Below are 19,058 nucleotides of genomic sequence, written 5' to 3'. Positions count from 1 at the left end.
TGTGCATTGGGCTACTTAACTAATCAAAGGGCGGGTGTAGACCAACGTTAACAAAGTGACTTTCTAATAATTGACTTTCTCGCAGGAATAAGTCATGTTTTGTCTTCATATCATGCAGAACCAGTATCGACAAAGGGATTTAAAATGAAATGACATATAATTGTTCCATTGGAAAACATAGCATTATATGCTTCTTAAAAGCATGTCTTCTTCATTTTTCCCATCCTCCTCACCTCATATCAAGATCTCCTATAGCCCATAGACACTGTAGATAATCTACTCGTGTAATGGCTTCTATGCTACTTTTAATCTAGCCATTAGGAAATTTTGGATAATTCTCTGGCCTTTCCCTCAGGTATGGCTAAATCAGGAAAGGGGATTAATTGGCATCACCACACTTGGTAGTGCTAATTGCAGGTACACCAACATAAGTTACTTCACGCTACAGTTCCAGGATTGATACTTTGTTTCTCTTTTACATTTTTTGATTAATTTTTGGACTTATTAATAGATATTAACATGATCTAACATCTTACAGCTTTGCAAGTCTAAGTCTGAATTGGACAGCCAAGTCACAGCACTGTGTGTTGTTGGATGGATTGCCTTGACTCCTGCGATAAATTTCCATAGACCACTTTCATTCACAATGTGCTGAACAGTCAGGTCTGGGTGACCCCAGTTTGGGCTGGGCTGTCCTTGATATTCCATCTGTGGAGGTGCGATGTCCTTGTATAGAAAGTGAAGATCCCAAGTGTACACCACTGCTTTTGACGGAGATATGCAGCTCATATTGATGTGTGAGAATAGAACAGTTAAATTTTCTGAAACTATCATCAGGAAAAATTAAGAACAAAGCTCTCACCACCTGAACCACAAATATATCAGAGCCCCCAACATTCAGAGTGGTTTTCCATTTCATTGTCATGCTTATTGATCTAATTGTCGCTGTGTAATTATAAGCTGTGCTAAATTGTGGGCCAAGTTTGCGTTGATCTTGGACCTGAATCCTGATTTCCTGATGTCATTTTATGTACAATCTTTACAACCAACGGGTTGTCTCAGTGGCTTTAATCCCAGGAACCTGGATTATTTGACCCCCACATCCTTGAGTTGAAAGAACAGTGTGAAAATTCACTACACCACCCAGTTCCTGTGATTCCTAACCTATTTTCTGCATCCTCACGTGTGGTAAATTAATTTATATTACAGTATAAGAGCATTGCAACATTGTTAAATTTACTGTTGTATTTTAGATGCGTAAGGCGCACCCTATGTCAGCATTAATTAAAGTTCATCAAGGTCCAAATAAACAATCGAAGCAGAGTTCACACCCCAGATGGCAAACAATTGTCATAGGAGATGGTGCCAACTTCATATAAATGGCATAAATATTACCACCTCAACAGGATAGGAGAATTTAAGGCTGTGCAAATAGCATAACATAATCGCAAGTAATTCAGAGATCTCGTAAAAACAAATGTAGATTATGAGGTAACATATTTCTATTAATATGATAGTCATTACAAATCTCTGGGAGAGGAAATATAAAGGGCTGAATAATGCCACAAGCAATGCTCTCAGATAAAGCAGATTGGTACCTACGTATCCCAATCCAGTTTCTCCCAGTGCTTCACTTCAGCTATCACAATTGCTGGATCAATCTGCACAATCATGCAAACAAACATGTTGTATCAGTGCAGACTCCTCTCAAAACTGTGTCAGCAAAACGTACAACTGTACCGATGCATTAACTTGTAATTCCTGACATTTTGTAAATAGGGGACAAGGAGGAACTTGTTGATTTTTACTCTTGCAACACTAAGTGAATCCATGTGGAATTCAAGTCTCAGTGTTCATTGTGTTGACAAACACAATATACAATGATGAATACTGATCTCCCTTAGCAGTCATCAAGCCTCAGAGTGTTACTGTAGTTTAATAATAGACAATGCACTTCTTTTGTAGAGACAGGGAGTCTCTTGTGTGCGCAAAATTATGTACATAGGTTCTTAGTCCTTTGGGGGAAAGAAAATCAGGAGATTCAACGATGGTAATCCCCTGTATAATTTCATTGAACAGTCACAGGCAATTTCAAGGGAAATGCTAACAGATTTAGAATGTGGGGAATACTGTGGTGCCTGTAAATAAAGATGTCAACAGAAGAACATGAATCAATTAGCAGGTCTGAATGAAGAAAAAGATTTGAAAATGAAGGTGTGAAACACCCTCACACTGTCCTGCAGAGATATGTATCAGTATGTGGAAGCAGATCTCTCTCTGTGGTCCCAACCCTAAAGTTCAAACTTTCATCTCTTCCTACATTCAAAACGATTACTACACACCAGGCAAATCACATTTCGCTTCAGTAAGCTGGCCCAACATTTTTCAGAAACATATGTGACACTACAAAAATGAGTACAGCTCCATTAACCAAAATAGGTTACCACTCTCGTTCTGTCATAAAATCCTGTAGCTGGTAGTGGGCTAACCTTGGCACATTATCAACACACAATCTTTAAAGGAGCATTGCCCACAGTTGCTTCAAGGCATTTACGTTTTTCTTTCTGAATGGCTAAATTTTCAACTGAAGCAACAGTAGTGTTGTAAGACTTTTTCACACTGGGAATACATTTTTGTGCTTTACTTTGGTAAGAATTTATGGTGTGTGTCTATCACTTCCTAACTAGATGCTCCTTCTACATAGTACCCTCGTAGGAACGGAAAATGAGGAAGGTGGCTACTATGTATAAGGATGGAAGTGCGCTGCTACCTCTTTGCATCAGTTCAGTAAGTGGTCCTGCAGCTGCTGGCACATTGGAGCGGTGACTATTTAGGCCTGTATAGTATGTGACCCCTAAACAAAAACAAAAATACCTGGAAAAACTCAGCAGGTCTGGCAGCATCTGTGGAGAGGAGCACAGTTAACGTTTCGAGTCCGAATGACCCTTCAACGGAACTAAGTAAAAATAGAAGAGAGGTGAAATATAAGCTGGTTTAAGGGGGGTTGCGACAAGTAGAGCTGGATAGAGGGCCAGTGATAGGTGGAGATAACCAAAAAATGTCACAGACAAAGGGACAAAGGGATGTTGAAGGTGGTGATATTATCTAAGGAATGTGCTAATTAAGGGTAGAAAGCAGGACAAGCAAGGTACAGATAGCCCTAGTGGGGGTGGGGTGGGGTGAAAGAATCAAAAAAGGCTAAAAGGTAGAGATAAAACAATGGATGGAAATACATTTAAAAATAATGGAAGTAGGTGGGAAAAGAAAAATCTATATAAGTTATTGGAAAAAAGGGGAGGGAATCGGAAAGGGGGTGGGGATGGAGGAGAGAGTTCATGATCTAAAATTGTTGAACTCAATATTCAGTCCAGAAGGCTGTAAAGTGCCTAGTCGGAAGATGAGGTGCTGTTCCTCCAGTTTCGTTCCACCCTGCTCTCATGCCCATATGTCCATCCTTGGCCTGCTGCATTGTTCCAGTGAAGCTCAACACAAACTGGAGGAACAGCACCTCATCTTCCAACTAGGCACTTTACAGCCTTCCAGACTGAATATTGAGTTCAACAATTTTAGATCATGAACTCTCTCCTCCATCCCCACCCCCTTTCCGATTACCCTCCTTTTTTGCCAATAATTTATATAGATTTTTCTTTTCCCACCTACTTCCATTATTTTTAAATGTATTTCCATCCATTGTTTTATCTCTACCTTTTAGCCTTTTTTGATTCATTCACCCCACCCCACCCCCACTAGGGCTATCTGTACCTTGCTTGTCCTGCTTTCTACTCTTAATTAGCACATTCCTTAGATAATATCACCACCTTCAACACCTCTTTGTCCTTTTGTCTGTGATATCTTTTGGTTATCTCCACCTATCACTGGCCCTCTATCCAGCTCTACTTGTTGCAACCCCCCTTAAACCAGCTTATATTTCACCTCTCTTCTATTTTTACTTAGTTCTGTTGGAGGGTCATTCGGACTCGAAACGTTAACTGTGCTCCTCTCCACAGATGCTGCCAGACCTGCTGAGTTTTTCCAGGTATTTTTATTTTTGTTTTGGATTTCCAGCATCCGCAGTTTTTTGCTTTTATCTTAGTATGTGACCCCTTGTTAGTCAGTTGAGCAGTACAGCTAAGTGACACAAATGTAATGTTACCTAATCTCCATCATCTGTGCCAGTATCAATCACTCTCTCTATACAACAATAGCAACTTTCATTTACATGGCGCCTTTAACATAATACAACGTTCCGACACAGGAGTGTTGCTAAGCAAAATTTGACATTGAGCCACATGAGATATTAGCTTAATCAAAGCTTAAAAAAAGAGGTATGTTTTAAGGAACAGCGTAAGGAGGACAGAGAGGAAGAGCAGCAGCTAAAGATTGGCGTGCGAGCAGACTGCTGGGTAGCAGTGAATTTATTGAAACATTACAATATCTGGTTCCCTAACATGGGGAACCTAGATAACATTGCCTGATTTAGTTTGGAGCCAAGGTCTCCCCACTTCCAGTCGAAATATTTATTATGGAAACTATGCCCCAGTTTGGGAACTTGTCTTCAGGAGAACTCTTCTGCAGAGTGTCTCTGGATTAGTGACGCTCTCCATGGTGTTCTGTAGCTCAGTCAGACAGCACTGTGCAGAGGGAGGGTGCAGACTCCTCTAACATTGTCCTAAACTGCGCATTCTCAAATGGCTGCGAGAATTGCTGAAAAACCAAACTATGAACATAATCAGGCCTGAATCCCTGGGTCAAACAACTGAAGGAGACATCAACCTGGAATAATCCCCATTATGCACTGTATGCCCAGAGTGCTGAACACGTGTTTGACTGGACTGACCTTACTTTAACCTTACTATTAACTGATGGTTAACTCAGTGTCTAGGGTGCTTGTCATGCCCAAGAACTATCTGGGCATTATCAGCTTCACCACAGCACTTCATTGGTTAAGTTCTCAGCAGGTTTTTTTTGGTATGAGGTGATCCTGGGTAAACAGAATAAACCAGTGTCAATTTAAAGGTTTGATTGGCAGTGTATTAATGTTATCCATTTTGACTACAGTTGTTTAAAATATCTTGGCATTTTTGAAAATAGTTTGGAATATAAATGCAACAGTTACATAAGGCTGGCTTTTGATACACTTACATTTGATATATTTAGGTTCCAAATGTCAACCATACTTTTAAAGAGACCATATAAGGATCAATTATGTTCCTCAGCTACTGTTATTTATAATATATTGGGATTTATGATCAAGTTTGGTTGGTTATGGGTTTGGTCATGGAAGCTTATATTTGATTTCTTTGAAATGTGGCCTACTCAGGCCTCGAAGCAAAAGATTGAAAGCCAATAAACGGTAGTTTCTTTATGAAGCTCATACTGCTTGAATATCAGTTACTTCAACAGGTCTCACTGCATTTCGGATTTGTCACATTGTGTTATGTTTTTCCCTTTAATGCTGATAAAATAGGGGTAAGCTGAGGAACTCAGCGCACTGCGCTCAGTTGTTTTGCTCACCTGGATGACTCCTTGCTCAGAGCTGCCCAGTGTCTGACAGAGCCATGCAGACAGTAGATTAAACCCAGATTTGATCCTGGTCTGTGCTTTATTAACTAATCCCCAACCAGAAGTACTTCTGCAATGTACTGCGCAGGCTGTGCATGTATTCTGTTGGAGAACAATTCTTCCAGCATTAGGGTATCTTTTCCACACCTGAGTTTAAAAAAACGCAATAACAGTTCATGGGATATTGTAAAAGTAAGTCCCTGAGAATTGTTTTTATTATTAGAATGCTTACAAAGAGCTTTATTGTTCCAAACATGTATTTTATTTTATTACAATTTGATATGTTCCTCCCCTTTTAAATCATTTCAGTATCACAACTCCTGTACAGTTCTGAGGGAGCGCAGCATTGTGGGGATGAAATGTTAAACTGAGGCCCTGTTTTCCCTCTCAGCTGGAGATTAAAGATCCCATCGCACTATTTCGAAGAAAGACGGGGGAGGTGGAGGGTGGGTGGGGAGTGGCGGGAGTTGTCCCCAGACAACAATTATCCCTTAATTAACATCATTACAACAGATCATCTAAACAACCCAACAATTTTTGCACTTCCTTTGGGGAAATGCTTGGCACATTAGTATATGTTCCAATGACATGGCCAAGAGCTGGAACTCACTGTATGGACAGATGGTCTGTGTCACAAAGCATAGAGCTACTTCAGTTCTGCTTCTGTACTCCAGTCCCACATAACCTTGCCTTCTGTCTCAACCAGGGGGTTGGTGGGGGATGGGGGTGGTTGTTGGTGGAGGGTGAGTAATCTTTCAATATGTGGGTTAATTATTGTAATAATAGTCAGCCAGGTAATTACAGGAAGGTGATGATCTTTGGATCTAGTAGGTAAGTACTTTTCTAGCACTGCTTGTGGGCCAGGGGGAGCAAGGGCATGTCCAGCAAGCCCAACAAACTAACCTGCTGCAACCTGCCCCCATTCCCACAATCTCCACACCACATCATCTCACCCCCTACTTCACAATCTCTTCCGCCTCCAGTCTTTCCCCTCTAGGACCTCTCTGTCACCTCCCACCCCATGATCTCACCCTCCTTGCTTTGCTCCCCCCCTACCTCCGATCTAATCCCATAAGAAATGCAAAAGTGCCAGAAATACAGGGGGCCAGATTGTTAAAGGGCCACAGGGTCAGGACTGTTGGTACGGCTTGAAGATCACAGTTCCAGGGGTTGTCTTGGAATCCCAATGCCTCAAGGAGAGTCTGTGATTTTCAAAGGGCGAGCATGGGGGGAGAGAATGGGAAAAACACTCAGTGCCAATTAACGGCCCCTTAAGCTCCTTAAGGACCTGGTTAAGGGACCTGTGCATTCGGGATTCTAATATTCAACCTTTAATGCAACAATCTTGAACAGTCTGTTTCACGTTAGTTCACTGTGGGGCCAAATACAGTTCATTTTTCTTTGCCTTAAAATTGTTTTTTTTAAGGGAACTACTTATGCCAATGTGAGCGCTGACTCTTTATTTTTTCCCTCATGGATCTTTTTATTGCTGTGGGCACTGCTGGCCCTGTTAGGAGCTTCCTGCTCTCTTCAGCAAGATACCTATAGCTCCCAACATGGCTGTTATCTGCCTTTGACATTGGCATCAGACGGGCATCTCCTGCTTCCTGCAGGTGCTCGGAGACTCTAGTTATTCCCCAAGTTCACCTCCTGGCCATTTAGGCTATTTGAATTTAAAAATGGAGTTGCGAGGGCAATGCTGTTGAGGCTTGGGGTCAGGACCAAAATTCATCCGAGTTTTGGGTTCCCGACCCCGCATTGAAAATCCGGCCCAGTGTTTCCATGATTATCCGGGAAATGAGCGGGAGAATCTTGTAGAAATTCAACCCCTCAATTTTCAGTATAATTTTTAGCACTGTTAAGGAAGCCATATGCTCAAACAGAATGAACTGAACACTTTTTTAAACATACTTCACAATATTGTATTTTTTCTCAGCTACCAACCACATATACCTCTGCATACATAGAATACATATCCTTGGGCGGAATTTTATGTGCCCTCCGGCGTCAGGTATTTTCGGTGGCGTGAGCGGACAATATGGCACGATCGGTTTCACAACGGCGTGAAACCAGTTCGCGATTGTCCGCTCAGCCTGTCGATGGCGGTCCACGTTACCCGCCATCAGACATCGGGAACCTCATTGTAATACATCAGCGTGTCATTATTAGGCCTGCCCGCTGGATCGTCCGTCCACATCGGCGGGAAAGCACACCGACGTGTTTCACAAGAGCAGTAGAAAGGAGTTCATTTGACAGGCTGCACTTTGAAGGAAACTCAGAGCTGGGTACACAGTAACGTTGTGCAGCACACGCCAGAGTCGCCTGTTGGACTTCAAGCTTGAGGGGGTTCGGGGTTAATGGCAGCCCAGCCGTTGAGGCGACTTGTGGGGTTGGGGGGTGGGGGATGCAGGCCAGCAATGACCAACACCACTGAGATGCAGGCATCAGTAATGTTTCCAAGGAGTGTGAGGCTGGGCCATCACACACAAAAGGCCACACAGAGCACAGGGAAGAGGCCCTGAACTAATACACCTACCTTTTATCTTGTGCAGAAAGGTTTCACATCTGAGTGACAAGAACACTGCTCATCAGAACAAGGAGCCATAGGTAGGGAGACATTCTTGGGAGTTTATTGACAATAGTGAACAATATGTACAAGTGATTAACACCCATGCCCAGGCTGTGCAGCTACATCTTCTTAACTTTCCTAACCCTGCTGCTATGTCTTGGTGTTCCCCGGGCATCCACAATGAGGGTGGAGTCAGTCTGCTGACTGCAACGCCCTGTCTGTGATGACCTCTGCGTGCGTCCTCTGGAGGGCCAAGACCTGGAGGGCTCCAGCCTACTTTCAGCCTGCAATGTGGCAGTGGCACCCTCCTTGGCCTGTGGTGGTGGAGCTGCTGAGGTCACAGGGAGATGGGATTCCGATGGGCCGGACACTCTCGGAGTCACCTGGTTGGATGGCCTCAGAGTGTGCACCTACTGATCCTCCTCCCTATGGGTGCCTGAGGACCCCAGGCTGACTCCTTGAGGAGAAGGGGTAGGTGGAGTGAGATTGAGCCGCCCAGCACCCTTCTCGCATACACACTGTTGGAGGCCAACTATGGCATCAGCGATGGGGTTAAGCCCACGCAGCAGTGCAGGAGCGACGTCCTGGACCAAGGTCTCCATGGCGGTTACCATCCTATCCATCAGTGTTGACCTCAGTGCGCTGGCATGCCGGTGCTATCACCTCAGCCTGAAGATGGATGGACTCCTCCATCGTGCCTTGCAACCTGAAGGACACAGTGGACATCCCTTCCTGATGTTCCCGAGCTTGCCTTTGCAGCTCCAGCAACTGTGGCATGACTGAGTCCAGAGGCTCGTCACTTGACTCGGACTCAGCACATTTCTGGCCTCCGGCAGTCCTCCGAGCGCTGCGCACCAGAGGTGTCCCTGCCTCCACCTGCTGTAGATCAGACAGTGCGAAATGTTCCCCAGATTGTGATCCCGAGGTTATTCTAAAGCTAGGTCCCACCGAGGTGTGTGTCTCTGTGCTGGTGGAAGGTGTGGGTGAGCGCTGTGACGGGACTTCAGGGAAGGTGACTTCTGATTCTTCTTCAGAGGTTTCTTCAGGGTTTGATTGGAGGCCCCTGGGTCAAGGACTCCATCGGCTGTTTCCCAGATGTGCCTGCGGAAGGGGAGATAATTAGTGCATGGCAGTGGCCTGTGAAACAGGGCACATTTCTCACAGCATGGTTGCCTGATGGATGTTGCACTGCTGGATCCTCACTTGGTTGGGCACTGCCGACCTCAAGCACAGGACCGGTCCATATTCTCACTGGCCAGCTGGATGGCTCTGTTTTCAAAGTCCATGAGGACCTTGATTTCAGGCAATCTTCACCGGTTTGTGACCTCTCCCTGTTGTTGTGTGCCAGCTTGTCCTGCATGAACAGAGATGGAGAAAGTGTAAGCAGGATGCCTGCCAGGCCAGATGATGTATATCTGGCCTGTGTGGGTGGTGAATTATCCCATGGATGGGATGAAGACAATGACAGTGTGTGTGAGAGAGTGAATGGTGATGTCCCTTGAACCAGCAGTGGGTGAGGTCCCTGTGGATGTGTGATGGGTTTGTGAGTGTGTGAGTTGAGAGTGATGAGAAGAGCGACTTACCCTGGCAGAACAGAGCAGATCATTCATCCTCCTGCGGCACTGGTTGGCTGTCTTCTTTTGAAGGCGATGGTGCTGACCACTGCCTCCCAAGCTGCGTTAACAAGGTTGCTGCCCATCCTGTGACCAGAGGACATCCCGGCGGGTCTCCACAGCATCCAAAAGGTGTTCCAGTGATGCATCGCTGAACTGGGGAGCTGCAGTCTTTTTGCCTTTCAGGGCCATGTCGCCTTTGGGGCAGTCGTGGTCTAGAAGCACTGAGATGTCTGTGCGCAGCTGGACTGATGAAGCGCCAAGGTGATGGTGGGTGAGTGAATGAGAGCCCACTCACCATGGAAACGGCATGTTTCCCGGAGGTGCATAAATAACGTGGCGGGTTTGGGACGATACAGCATGAAAACCCGCCATAGTGGGTTTACCTGCCCGCTACCGCACTTAGTGCAAATCTCGGGTGATTCCACCCCTTATTTTGCTTTGTTCAAATCACTTTTATTTGAATCACTATCATATTCCACTGGTTGAAAAGGAATAAAAGCTGAAGTAACAAGGGCTGTGCGCTGACCCTTTCACTTTCCTTGGATATGCTAAAATATGAGTTGAGTGGGGAATAAAACATTCACTTGATGCCTATAACCATCTCAGAGCGCTAATGGCATGACCTTCCCTGACAGCAAGACATGATAATTACACTAAAAGCTGAGCCACATAGTTACCCCATATTTTCTCCAGGTAAGACAGCAACACACGTATTGCGAATAAAATGCCCAGAACCAGAATGTTACAGCCGCTCACAGTCAATAAAGATTTAGGATATGCTTAAAATTGCTTCCCATCACTTTTTATAATAAATACATGTTTCCTTCTTTTGAGAATTGTCAGGATTTTACAAGCTCTGCCAGCTCAGCAAACACTTTTGGAAAACACAGCCCTCAGTTTTTTTTTTAAACCTGTGTAAAGTAAGCTCTTTTGCAAATGTTCCAATTATACCACAAGAAATTCCTCACACGTAAATGAAGTTTAGTATATTCACTCACGCACATACTGAAACATATTTCCTTTTCCCTGGACATATACAGCATACCTACACATGTACCAGGCCTGTGTGGTTTGAGATATCTTCATCCCCTTGGAGGGTCCTGGGTTTGAATTCAGCCCTTGAATGATGTCCAAGGCCATCTGCATTCATTTCCTGGGTTTTGCCAGTTCTCAGCTGAACCAAGAGGTTGCCATAAAGCAGCAGAACTCTCCTCACATGCAATAAGAACTAGTGTGAGGAGCAAATGTTGTTGTGAAGTAGGAGCCTTCCAGTTACCCTGAAAACAAAATGACTCAGGCAAAAGCCATCCGCAGCTTAGACTATCCAACTGAAAAAATAAATCTCCCAGGACACAAACTTGGAGAGATTAAAATTGAAAAAAAAAAGTGGGAAAGAATATGATGTTTCAACCTGCATTCCAGGTCATTTTAATTGCACTACTAAGCTATTTTTGGAGGGGATTTGATATGGAAAATATGACTTTATAAGGAGATCCAGTACTAATAGAGGAAGACATTTTGAGCTAAAGTAGTGAATCATCTTTGAAATGTTTAAAAATGGCAAAAGTGGCCTTTCTTGATGTGTGAGACCTTTCACTAACAATTGGAGGCTTAAACTTTGCAAAGAATGCGGGTTTATCATACAATGACGTATGACGGAAGAAACTTAGAAGTAGTGCTAAGTGTTGTAATATGCCTTTAAGGGATGGCAGCATGATCTCACTAGTAGGGAAGAGAGTCATGCGATCAGTCTTTGTTTCACTTTTACCTGTGAGCAGAGTACACGCACACACAGCTCTGCTGCTGATGTCTTCAAGCTTTCGACCTATGAATATATGTTCTCATGTGCCTGTTCTAAATAAATGAACCCACAACGTGTTTCTACAATCCCTTATGAGTGATTTGTTGCTTATATCCTAACAACACAAAACTAAGAATCCCAATAAGATTCCTGAATTCCTACATTTGAACAATGACTATGGGCAGAATCTTTCCAGATTTGCACTAAGTGTGGTATCGGGTGGGAAAAATGATGTTTTACCCGTTGGCCGCAAAGGTGGGTTTTCATGCCGCATCATCCCAAACCCGCCTCATCAAACATGCATTCCCGGGAAAGATACTGGGTCGCTGGCAGGGCTTCCTCTGATTCGCCCACCCCACTGTCACCTCACTGACAGCGTCACTGGGTGTTATATTTAAAGGTAGCCCTGCAAAGAGCTAAACTCATCAAGGGATAGGAAGCTGCTGCAAACTGATGATTGCCAAGGTTTAGCGACATCACCCTCGAGCGCCTACTGGATGCAGTGGAGGTCCGCCACGATGTCCTCTACCACTGCCCTGGGTGAAGGCCAGCAAGCAAGGTCACCAATCCAGCATGGGATGCTGTGGCAGCAGTGGTCAGCACCAATGTCCTGTAAAAGAAGACATCCATGAATGATCTCATCTGTTCTGCCAAGGTAAGTCAATCTTCTCATCACTCTCAACTCACACAGTCACAAAACCATCACACATCCACAGGGATCTCACACCCCGAGGACTAACCAACCACTAACTCTCACGCACACCCTCACATCTCCATCAGGCTCATATCCTCTGGAGCTCGCGTCCTCATCCCATCCATGGCTCCACTCACCACACAAGCATTCCACACAGTGCCATGTGTCCTGCTCGCACTCCCTCTATCTGTTTCCATGCAGGAGAAGCTGGCTCAGAGTAGCAGGAAGAGGTCCCAGGCTGGGGGTGGAGTGGCCTACATTAGGTCCCTCACTCACTTTGAGGAACGTGCCATTGTGCTGACTGGTGAGGACGTGGACCGTGCCTGCGGGGACAGTGAGGTCGACGGCGAACACCCAAGTGAGGATCCTGTACCACATCATCCATCTCTCAGTGCAACTGTGAGTGCTCTCTCTCCTGTTTTTAACTCAGCTGCCAGGCACTAATTATCTCTACTTTGGTTCACAGGGAGCGCTGACAAGCGACTGACACCCTCAGCCAGCCAGTCCCTCAGCTCCATCCAGGTTCTCACCTCCAGCCAAGGGGGCACCTCCTCCATTGAAGAGCTGGAAATAAGCATTCTGGGAGACCCGTCACAGCGCTTACCCACACCCTCCACCAGCACAGAGACACACACATTGTTGGGACCTAGATCTAGAGCAAGCTTGGGTTCACAATCTGGTGGTGACAGCACAGACACGTGTCTGCAGCGGGAGGAGGCAGGTTCAGCCGAGCTCCCTGGTGCTCGGAGGACTGCTGGGGAAGAGGCATCTGAGAGGCCCAAGTCAGATGATGAGCCTCTGGATTCGACCTTCCAACTCATCGTGGAGAGTCAGCAGAAGGCGGGGGAACATCACACAGAGCTGTTGGAAGCCCTCAACAGAGTGGCACACGAGTTGGGCGAGTACGACCGCCTGCTCTCTGAAGAAGTGATGCCCACGTGTGCGTGTATGGAGGTCTCCATGGGAAGGATGGCGGACGCCATGGAGACCCTGGTCCAGCAGAATGTGGAGATGTGTGCAGACCCACATTCCATCGTGGTAGCCATGGGTGAGTTCCTGCAGTGGCAACGCAAGAGGGAAACAGGGCACCTCGATGTCCCCCCAGGTGCTCGCGTAAGGTCGGAGGCCTCAGGCGCCCAAAGGGAGGAGGAGTGGCAGCTGGGCACCCCTCAGCCATCGACTCAGGAACCTCAGAGGCTGTCCACTCCCTCCGAGTCCCCTTTGCCTGTGACCCCCTCAACCTCGTCCTCTGTCATTTCAGAGGGAGCAGTTGGCCTGCAGGAGAACTGCCAGAGCAAGAGAGGCCCTCAAGGCCTCGCCTCTCCAGAGGACCCACACCAAAGTCATCAGAGGCAACAGGGCCAACTATTGCACAGGCTGTCTCCACCCCTCCTGCGGATGTCAGAACAGCACCTCGAAGAAGTGGTAGGCCTAGAAAACCACAAGTGGTTGCACAGGTAAACACATTTTGTCACTTTATAATGTGAAAATGTATTCACTTTCACTGAATAATGTGTAATGGTGTCTTTCAGCTTCATTTACAGGCTTCACATGTCCACCCACCCCTCCACCCCCAGCAGTTCAGCTGCACACAGCTGGCCCACGAGTGATTCTGGAGGGAGAAGTAGGTGTGTGGCAGGGCCGTTCAGAGCACTCTCCCAAGCATGAGGATCTTTCCTCCATCACACTCATCCCACTGTCCCGGGAATTTTCAGTTCTGCCTGCTGGGGCTCGCTTTCAGTTTTCCATCTGAGCTGACCTGCATCTCCGCCCGCCCAATGATCACACTCCTATGCAGCGCCTGTGCCCGTCCAACACGAGGCTCCGCTCACTTTCCATTTTGCAAGACGGTCGTAGTGCAGTATGCTTTCAGCTCCCCTGTCCTTTCCCCTCCTCCAGTCACCCGTGTCCTTTCCTCCATCACTATTGACCCCTCTGGCATCACCTCCATCTCCTCACTGTCACCTACCAGCTAGAACCCTTTTCTTTCAGGGATGTCGAAGTGAACAGGCACATTCCCAATCATCCCGAGAATCCCACCCCCATCCACATTGACCTCCCCGACCTGTTTCTTCCCACTCCCAGGGTCCATGTCTGCCTCCAGGTCCCCACCAACCATCCTCACCACCCCTTCTACCGCTACCATCGCACCCTCATCCTCCCACCCTACAACTCACTCTGCCCTCTCTCATTGTCACCATTCCCTGCTACCACGCCCCCACTCATTTCACCCCTCAGGAGGCAGTCATCGACTTCACAGACCCCACCCTTACATGTTCACCCGGACGTCACCCCCTTACTCCTTCCCGCCAAACCATCCCCCCCTTGGACTCCTTCCCCCAATCCGAACTCCTCCCTCCCCTCAAAGCTCTGCCCCCCCTCCAAACTCCTTCCTCCCCCCGGACTCCTTCTCCTGCCAAAGTCCTGCCCCACCCCCAAACTCCTTCTCTTATGGCTTCCTGTCCCCTTACACTTACCTCCTCAGTTGCCGCATTCTCCCACATTACAGCCTCCTCCCCCGTACTCCCTCCCACCTCCCAACCTCACCCCACCACCTTCGTTCACCCTCTCCTACCCTCACTCACCCCTGGTACACATTCCTCTCCCAGTCAAACCTACACCTTCCTCTCCACGCCCTCAACGATCATCTGTAGCAGACCATGGCCAAGAAACTGATGTCCCAAAGCAGGCCCCAGACACCAACAGTGACCTTTCGTGAGCTGCTTCGCGACAGAGCCATGTCCACCAGCATGCAATATACGTTTTCCTCCAAGGTCCAGTTGCTGTAGGGCTCCAGCATCTTTTGCTCCCCGGATGTGAGCTGAGCAAGGCTCTAATGGTAAATCTTGGCTTCTGCATGTCATTCTTGGCAAGATGTGTTCTGGGCCAGTGTGTCTTCCTGATGACGTGGGCGGTAAATTTGACATCGAGGGATGATTCCGGCCAGCAGGGCTTATAATAAGATGCAAATGTGTTAAAATTACATTCTCAACATGCGGAGGTGGGAATGGCGGTCCACCATTGACGGGCAGAATGGACGATTGTAAACTGGTTTCACGACAGCATGAAACCAATTGTGGCCTCCTCACCATCTTGTCCACTCATGCCTGCCATGGCGCCAACAGAGACAGAAAATTCCACTGCATACTTTACAGAAGTACTTCATTTGTTGTAATGTGCTTTGAGATGTTTGGTGGTTCTGAAATCTGCTATGTAAATGTAAGCATTTCTTTTTTCATACAGCTGTGAAACAGCTCTGAGTATTTTGCTATGTTACGGAAGTTCACACAAATTAAAATTAATTTGTGCATCGCTGATTTTCATCGCTCCACCATTGTCAGCTGTGCCTTCAGCTGCCAAGGCCCTAAACTTTGGAATTCCCTCTCTGAACCTCCCTGCTTCTCTACCTCTCTCTCCTCTTTTAAGGCCCTCCTCAGAACCTACTTCTGACCAAGTTTTTGGCCACCTGTCCTAATGTCTCCTTACCTGGCTCAAGAGCACATTTTGTTTGATAACACTCCTCTGGAGTGGCTTGAGTGGTTTTCGTACATTAACATCGTTGCATAAATGCAAATTGCTGCATTAGTTGCTTCAGTCTTATTTGTAATTTTTTAATTGCTCCCCAAGGGATCAGCAAACATGACAACATTAATTAATAGCTATGGTATAAAAGTCAAAGGGGCTTGAAGTCCATTGGTCTCAGGGCCGAGGAACTCAACTCAAGAGCAAGCAAAGTGCATGGTGCTTGGTAATCTGCAAAACAATATGCCAATTTGCAGATGTGCCTATTCCCTCTCCCTCAATCATGAAATGCATTTTTAATGCTTAATAATTAATTCAAGCCTTTTGGGTCAGAAGTGTGAATGTTTTCATGACATATACCCTTCCCCACCAGCAACAAATCTCAAGATACAGACTAGCATAGTAGAGGGAGTCTCATTGTTTACTATAGTACCAGGCATATCACAGATTTGAGTGCACAGTAGGGAACACAAATGCTGGAATACTGAGATTTAGCAGCATTAACCTTAAACTTGGACCAATTTGGCAAAAATATGAGCATAGCTCATCTTAATAAACTCAACAGAGATATTTATGGAAAATGCTGAACTACTGGAAGTAAAGAATCTTGTCACAACATGCTATGTAGGATAAAAACTGAAGGATGGAATTTCAAAGAAAAGTTATATTAGACTCGAAATGTTAACCCTGTTTCGCTCCCCACAGATGCTGCCAGACCGATTGAGTTTAACTTTCTGTTTTTATTCCAGATCGCCAGCAGGCCAATTAAGGCCCGCCCAGCATGAAACACGAGCGGCAGTGCTGAGCGCTGCCTGTGCGGGGCAGAGAGAGTGCGAGCCAGTCAAGCACGAACTTCACGCATGTGCGCGAGTGAGTGCTTCATAATCTCCCTGAGGCACAGAGCTTCCTCAGGGAGATGAAGAGATATGAAGAAAATTAAAATGTAATAAAACATGTCCCCTCATGTGACTCCGTCACATGAGCAGGGATATGTTATTAATGAAAACTTAAAGTTTTTATTTTATTTTCATTTGCTTTTGGAAACCTCATCCCGCCCATGGATAAGGTTTCCAAAACCTTTTCGCCGCCTGCCAACCATTGATAATTTAATGGCCTTAACAGGCCTTTTAATTGTCGGCACGCCGGAGCCAACCGAGCTATCGTACGACTGCGCATTGACATCGGCACACTCGGCTGACGTTAACGCACATCATTTCACGCTCAAGTCGGTCGGACGTGCACCCGCCCGCCGAGCGAAAATTTCTGCCCTTCAAGTTGCTAGGCAGATTTTCTTTTGCCTGTGATTTACGCCCAGGTGGTATCTGGCATTTCCTTTAATCCATCTAAGAACAAGTGTGTTTATGTAATCAGTAGACAAACGCAACAAAGTAAAAGCATCTTTCATAAAGGAATAACAAAATGTCATTTTTGGAATCACCAGAAGACATACTCAATGTGCTGAAGCAGAAAGTGTGTACTTCCTCAATAGGGCTGTGTTCAAACTCCTCAGACACGTGGACGGCAAAAGTTGTCTCAATGTTAATTTTAAACAAAAAGGACCACATTTTGTACTTATCCTAAAACCTTAGCTATTGGCAGTTTATATTTTCCTATTTTGTAATCCATTCTTCAGATGTAGACATCAGTGTGAAGGCCAACATTTATTGTCCGTCTTGAATTGTTCTGAGGAAGTGATTCTTTGTGGTACTGTCTAATACAGCTGAGAGACTTACTGGACAACTTCAGACGGCAGTTAAGAGTCAATGACATTGGTATTGGTCATGTCTAGGTAATATCAGGCAAGGGCGGCAGGCTTTTTCTCCCTATAGGTAATTTATGGGAAAAAAACTATCAGCAATGTTTCCTATCCAATGACCACTGCTCTAAGAAACAGAATCCGACTCAGTTGTGATGTCTTGTAAAATGAACTGCAGGCAATCATAATCTAGGTTGATACATGAAGAAAGCTATAAAATAAGGGTAGCCAGTGCCATGGAATTGTACCCCAGCATGAAGCGAATGCTTTCAAGAGAGAAGGAAAATGTTTTACAATCAATACATCATAATTGCTCATGTTAACAGAAACATTGCTCCGCCTTTACAATGGACTTTCAATATTATTCAACAGTATTGCCCTGTGAAGAAGATAGATTGGCTACGCCAGCAGATTGTGCTGTCATCAAGCAGCTGTATCAGGTCACCACCATCATCCAACAACATCATCGAATGAATTTGCTGAAAATGTTAATGCAGATGTTTTGAAGGTTTTCAAAAAGGCCTGCCTTCATGTCGAAATGTCACTTTTGTGAGATTAAGATTTATAAGAATAAAAAACCTTTTTACTGATGTTACACTTGACACCAACCACCAGGCCACCATCGCAACAAAAATATAAAGATGTAAAGAACAAAGTGACCAGCTTTGCAATGTGCTGGATCCATAAATGTTCACTGGCAAACCATCAATAAAGAGATTGCCAAGGAAGTTACAAACATGTATCACTATTTGACAATTCTCAGAAAGGTTCAAAGCAGATCATCTGAACCTGGAACAGGGAACTCTAAAAGCAAAATCCATACCCTTGAATTGATCTTTGACAAGGTGACAAATGTCATAACATCTAATTTCTTCATATTATTTTATATGGAAAGCTGTCCTTTGGAACTCTTCACACTAATGGGAATGGTTAATATCATAGCAGGCTCCTCTTCTTACACAATTTTGGATTTACTGAATTGGCCTGTGTGTTCACAAGCAAGAAATTCTGACTTGTGATGACCAGGTGATAGTTTTATTGGCCATTTGATAATTGGCATCTGTTGGTACCATAATGCATCACCACGACCAACAATTCATTTATCTGAAAAACAGAAGTATTAGCCAGATGAATTTTTTTTTAAGTTGTGAAGAGTTTGTGGTAAAACTTTGGGACAGGAGAAATCAAATTGCATGCCGCCGCTTGTAGCGGTGCTACACAAGATCAAGTCCCCAGGGTTGGCAGTGCCACAGTCCACAAGTTCCACAGTACCACAGGCACAGCCTTTTCATGTTCTCCATTGATACCATTGAAGAAGGATGCTTGCAAGTGTGACATGATTCTTGCGTCTGAGGGACACTAGATGACAACAGAGGAAAATGGTAACATCAAATGTGGGCCGGTGTGCACCACCAATCGCTATAGCAACTTAGCAACAGGCACCAAGACTGAGAACAACAATCCACAACAACACCTGAAATCACTTCATTTGCAGCACTTATACTCTTTCGAGTTATCAACAGTCACAGACTGCAACT

The 19,058-nt window shown here is 45.5% G+C and overlaps 1 long non-coding RNA gene across 1 annotated transcript; it reads left to right on the top strand.

Annotated features, from left to right (window-relative positions):
- The first annotated feature begins 1,051 nt into the window (after positions 1–1,051).
- Positions 1,052–18,355, top strand: LOC144681632 (uncharacterized). Its single transcript, XR_013576816.1, has 3 exons — positions 1,052–1,188; positions 2,705–2,787; positions 17,893–18,355. It is a non-coding gene; the product is annotated as an uncharacterized LOC144681632 (long non-coding RNA).
- The last annotated feature ends 703 nt before the right edge of the window (positions 18,356–19,058 follow it).

Source organism: Cetorhinus maximus, chromosome 6 (assembly GCF_964194155.1).
Source record: "Cetorhinus maximus chromosome 6, sCetMax3.hap1.1, whole genome shotgun sequence".
Classification (NCBI taxonomy): domain Eukaryota; kingdom Metazoa; phylum Chordata; class Chondrichthyes; order Lamniformes; family Cetorhinidae; genus Cetorhinus; species Cetorhinus maximus.
Note: the sequence above shows the minus strand (reverse complement) of the source record. Positions and strands in the feature narration are given on the sequence as shown.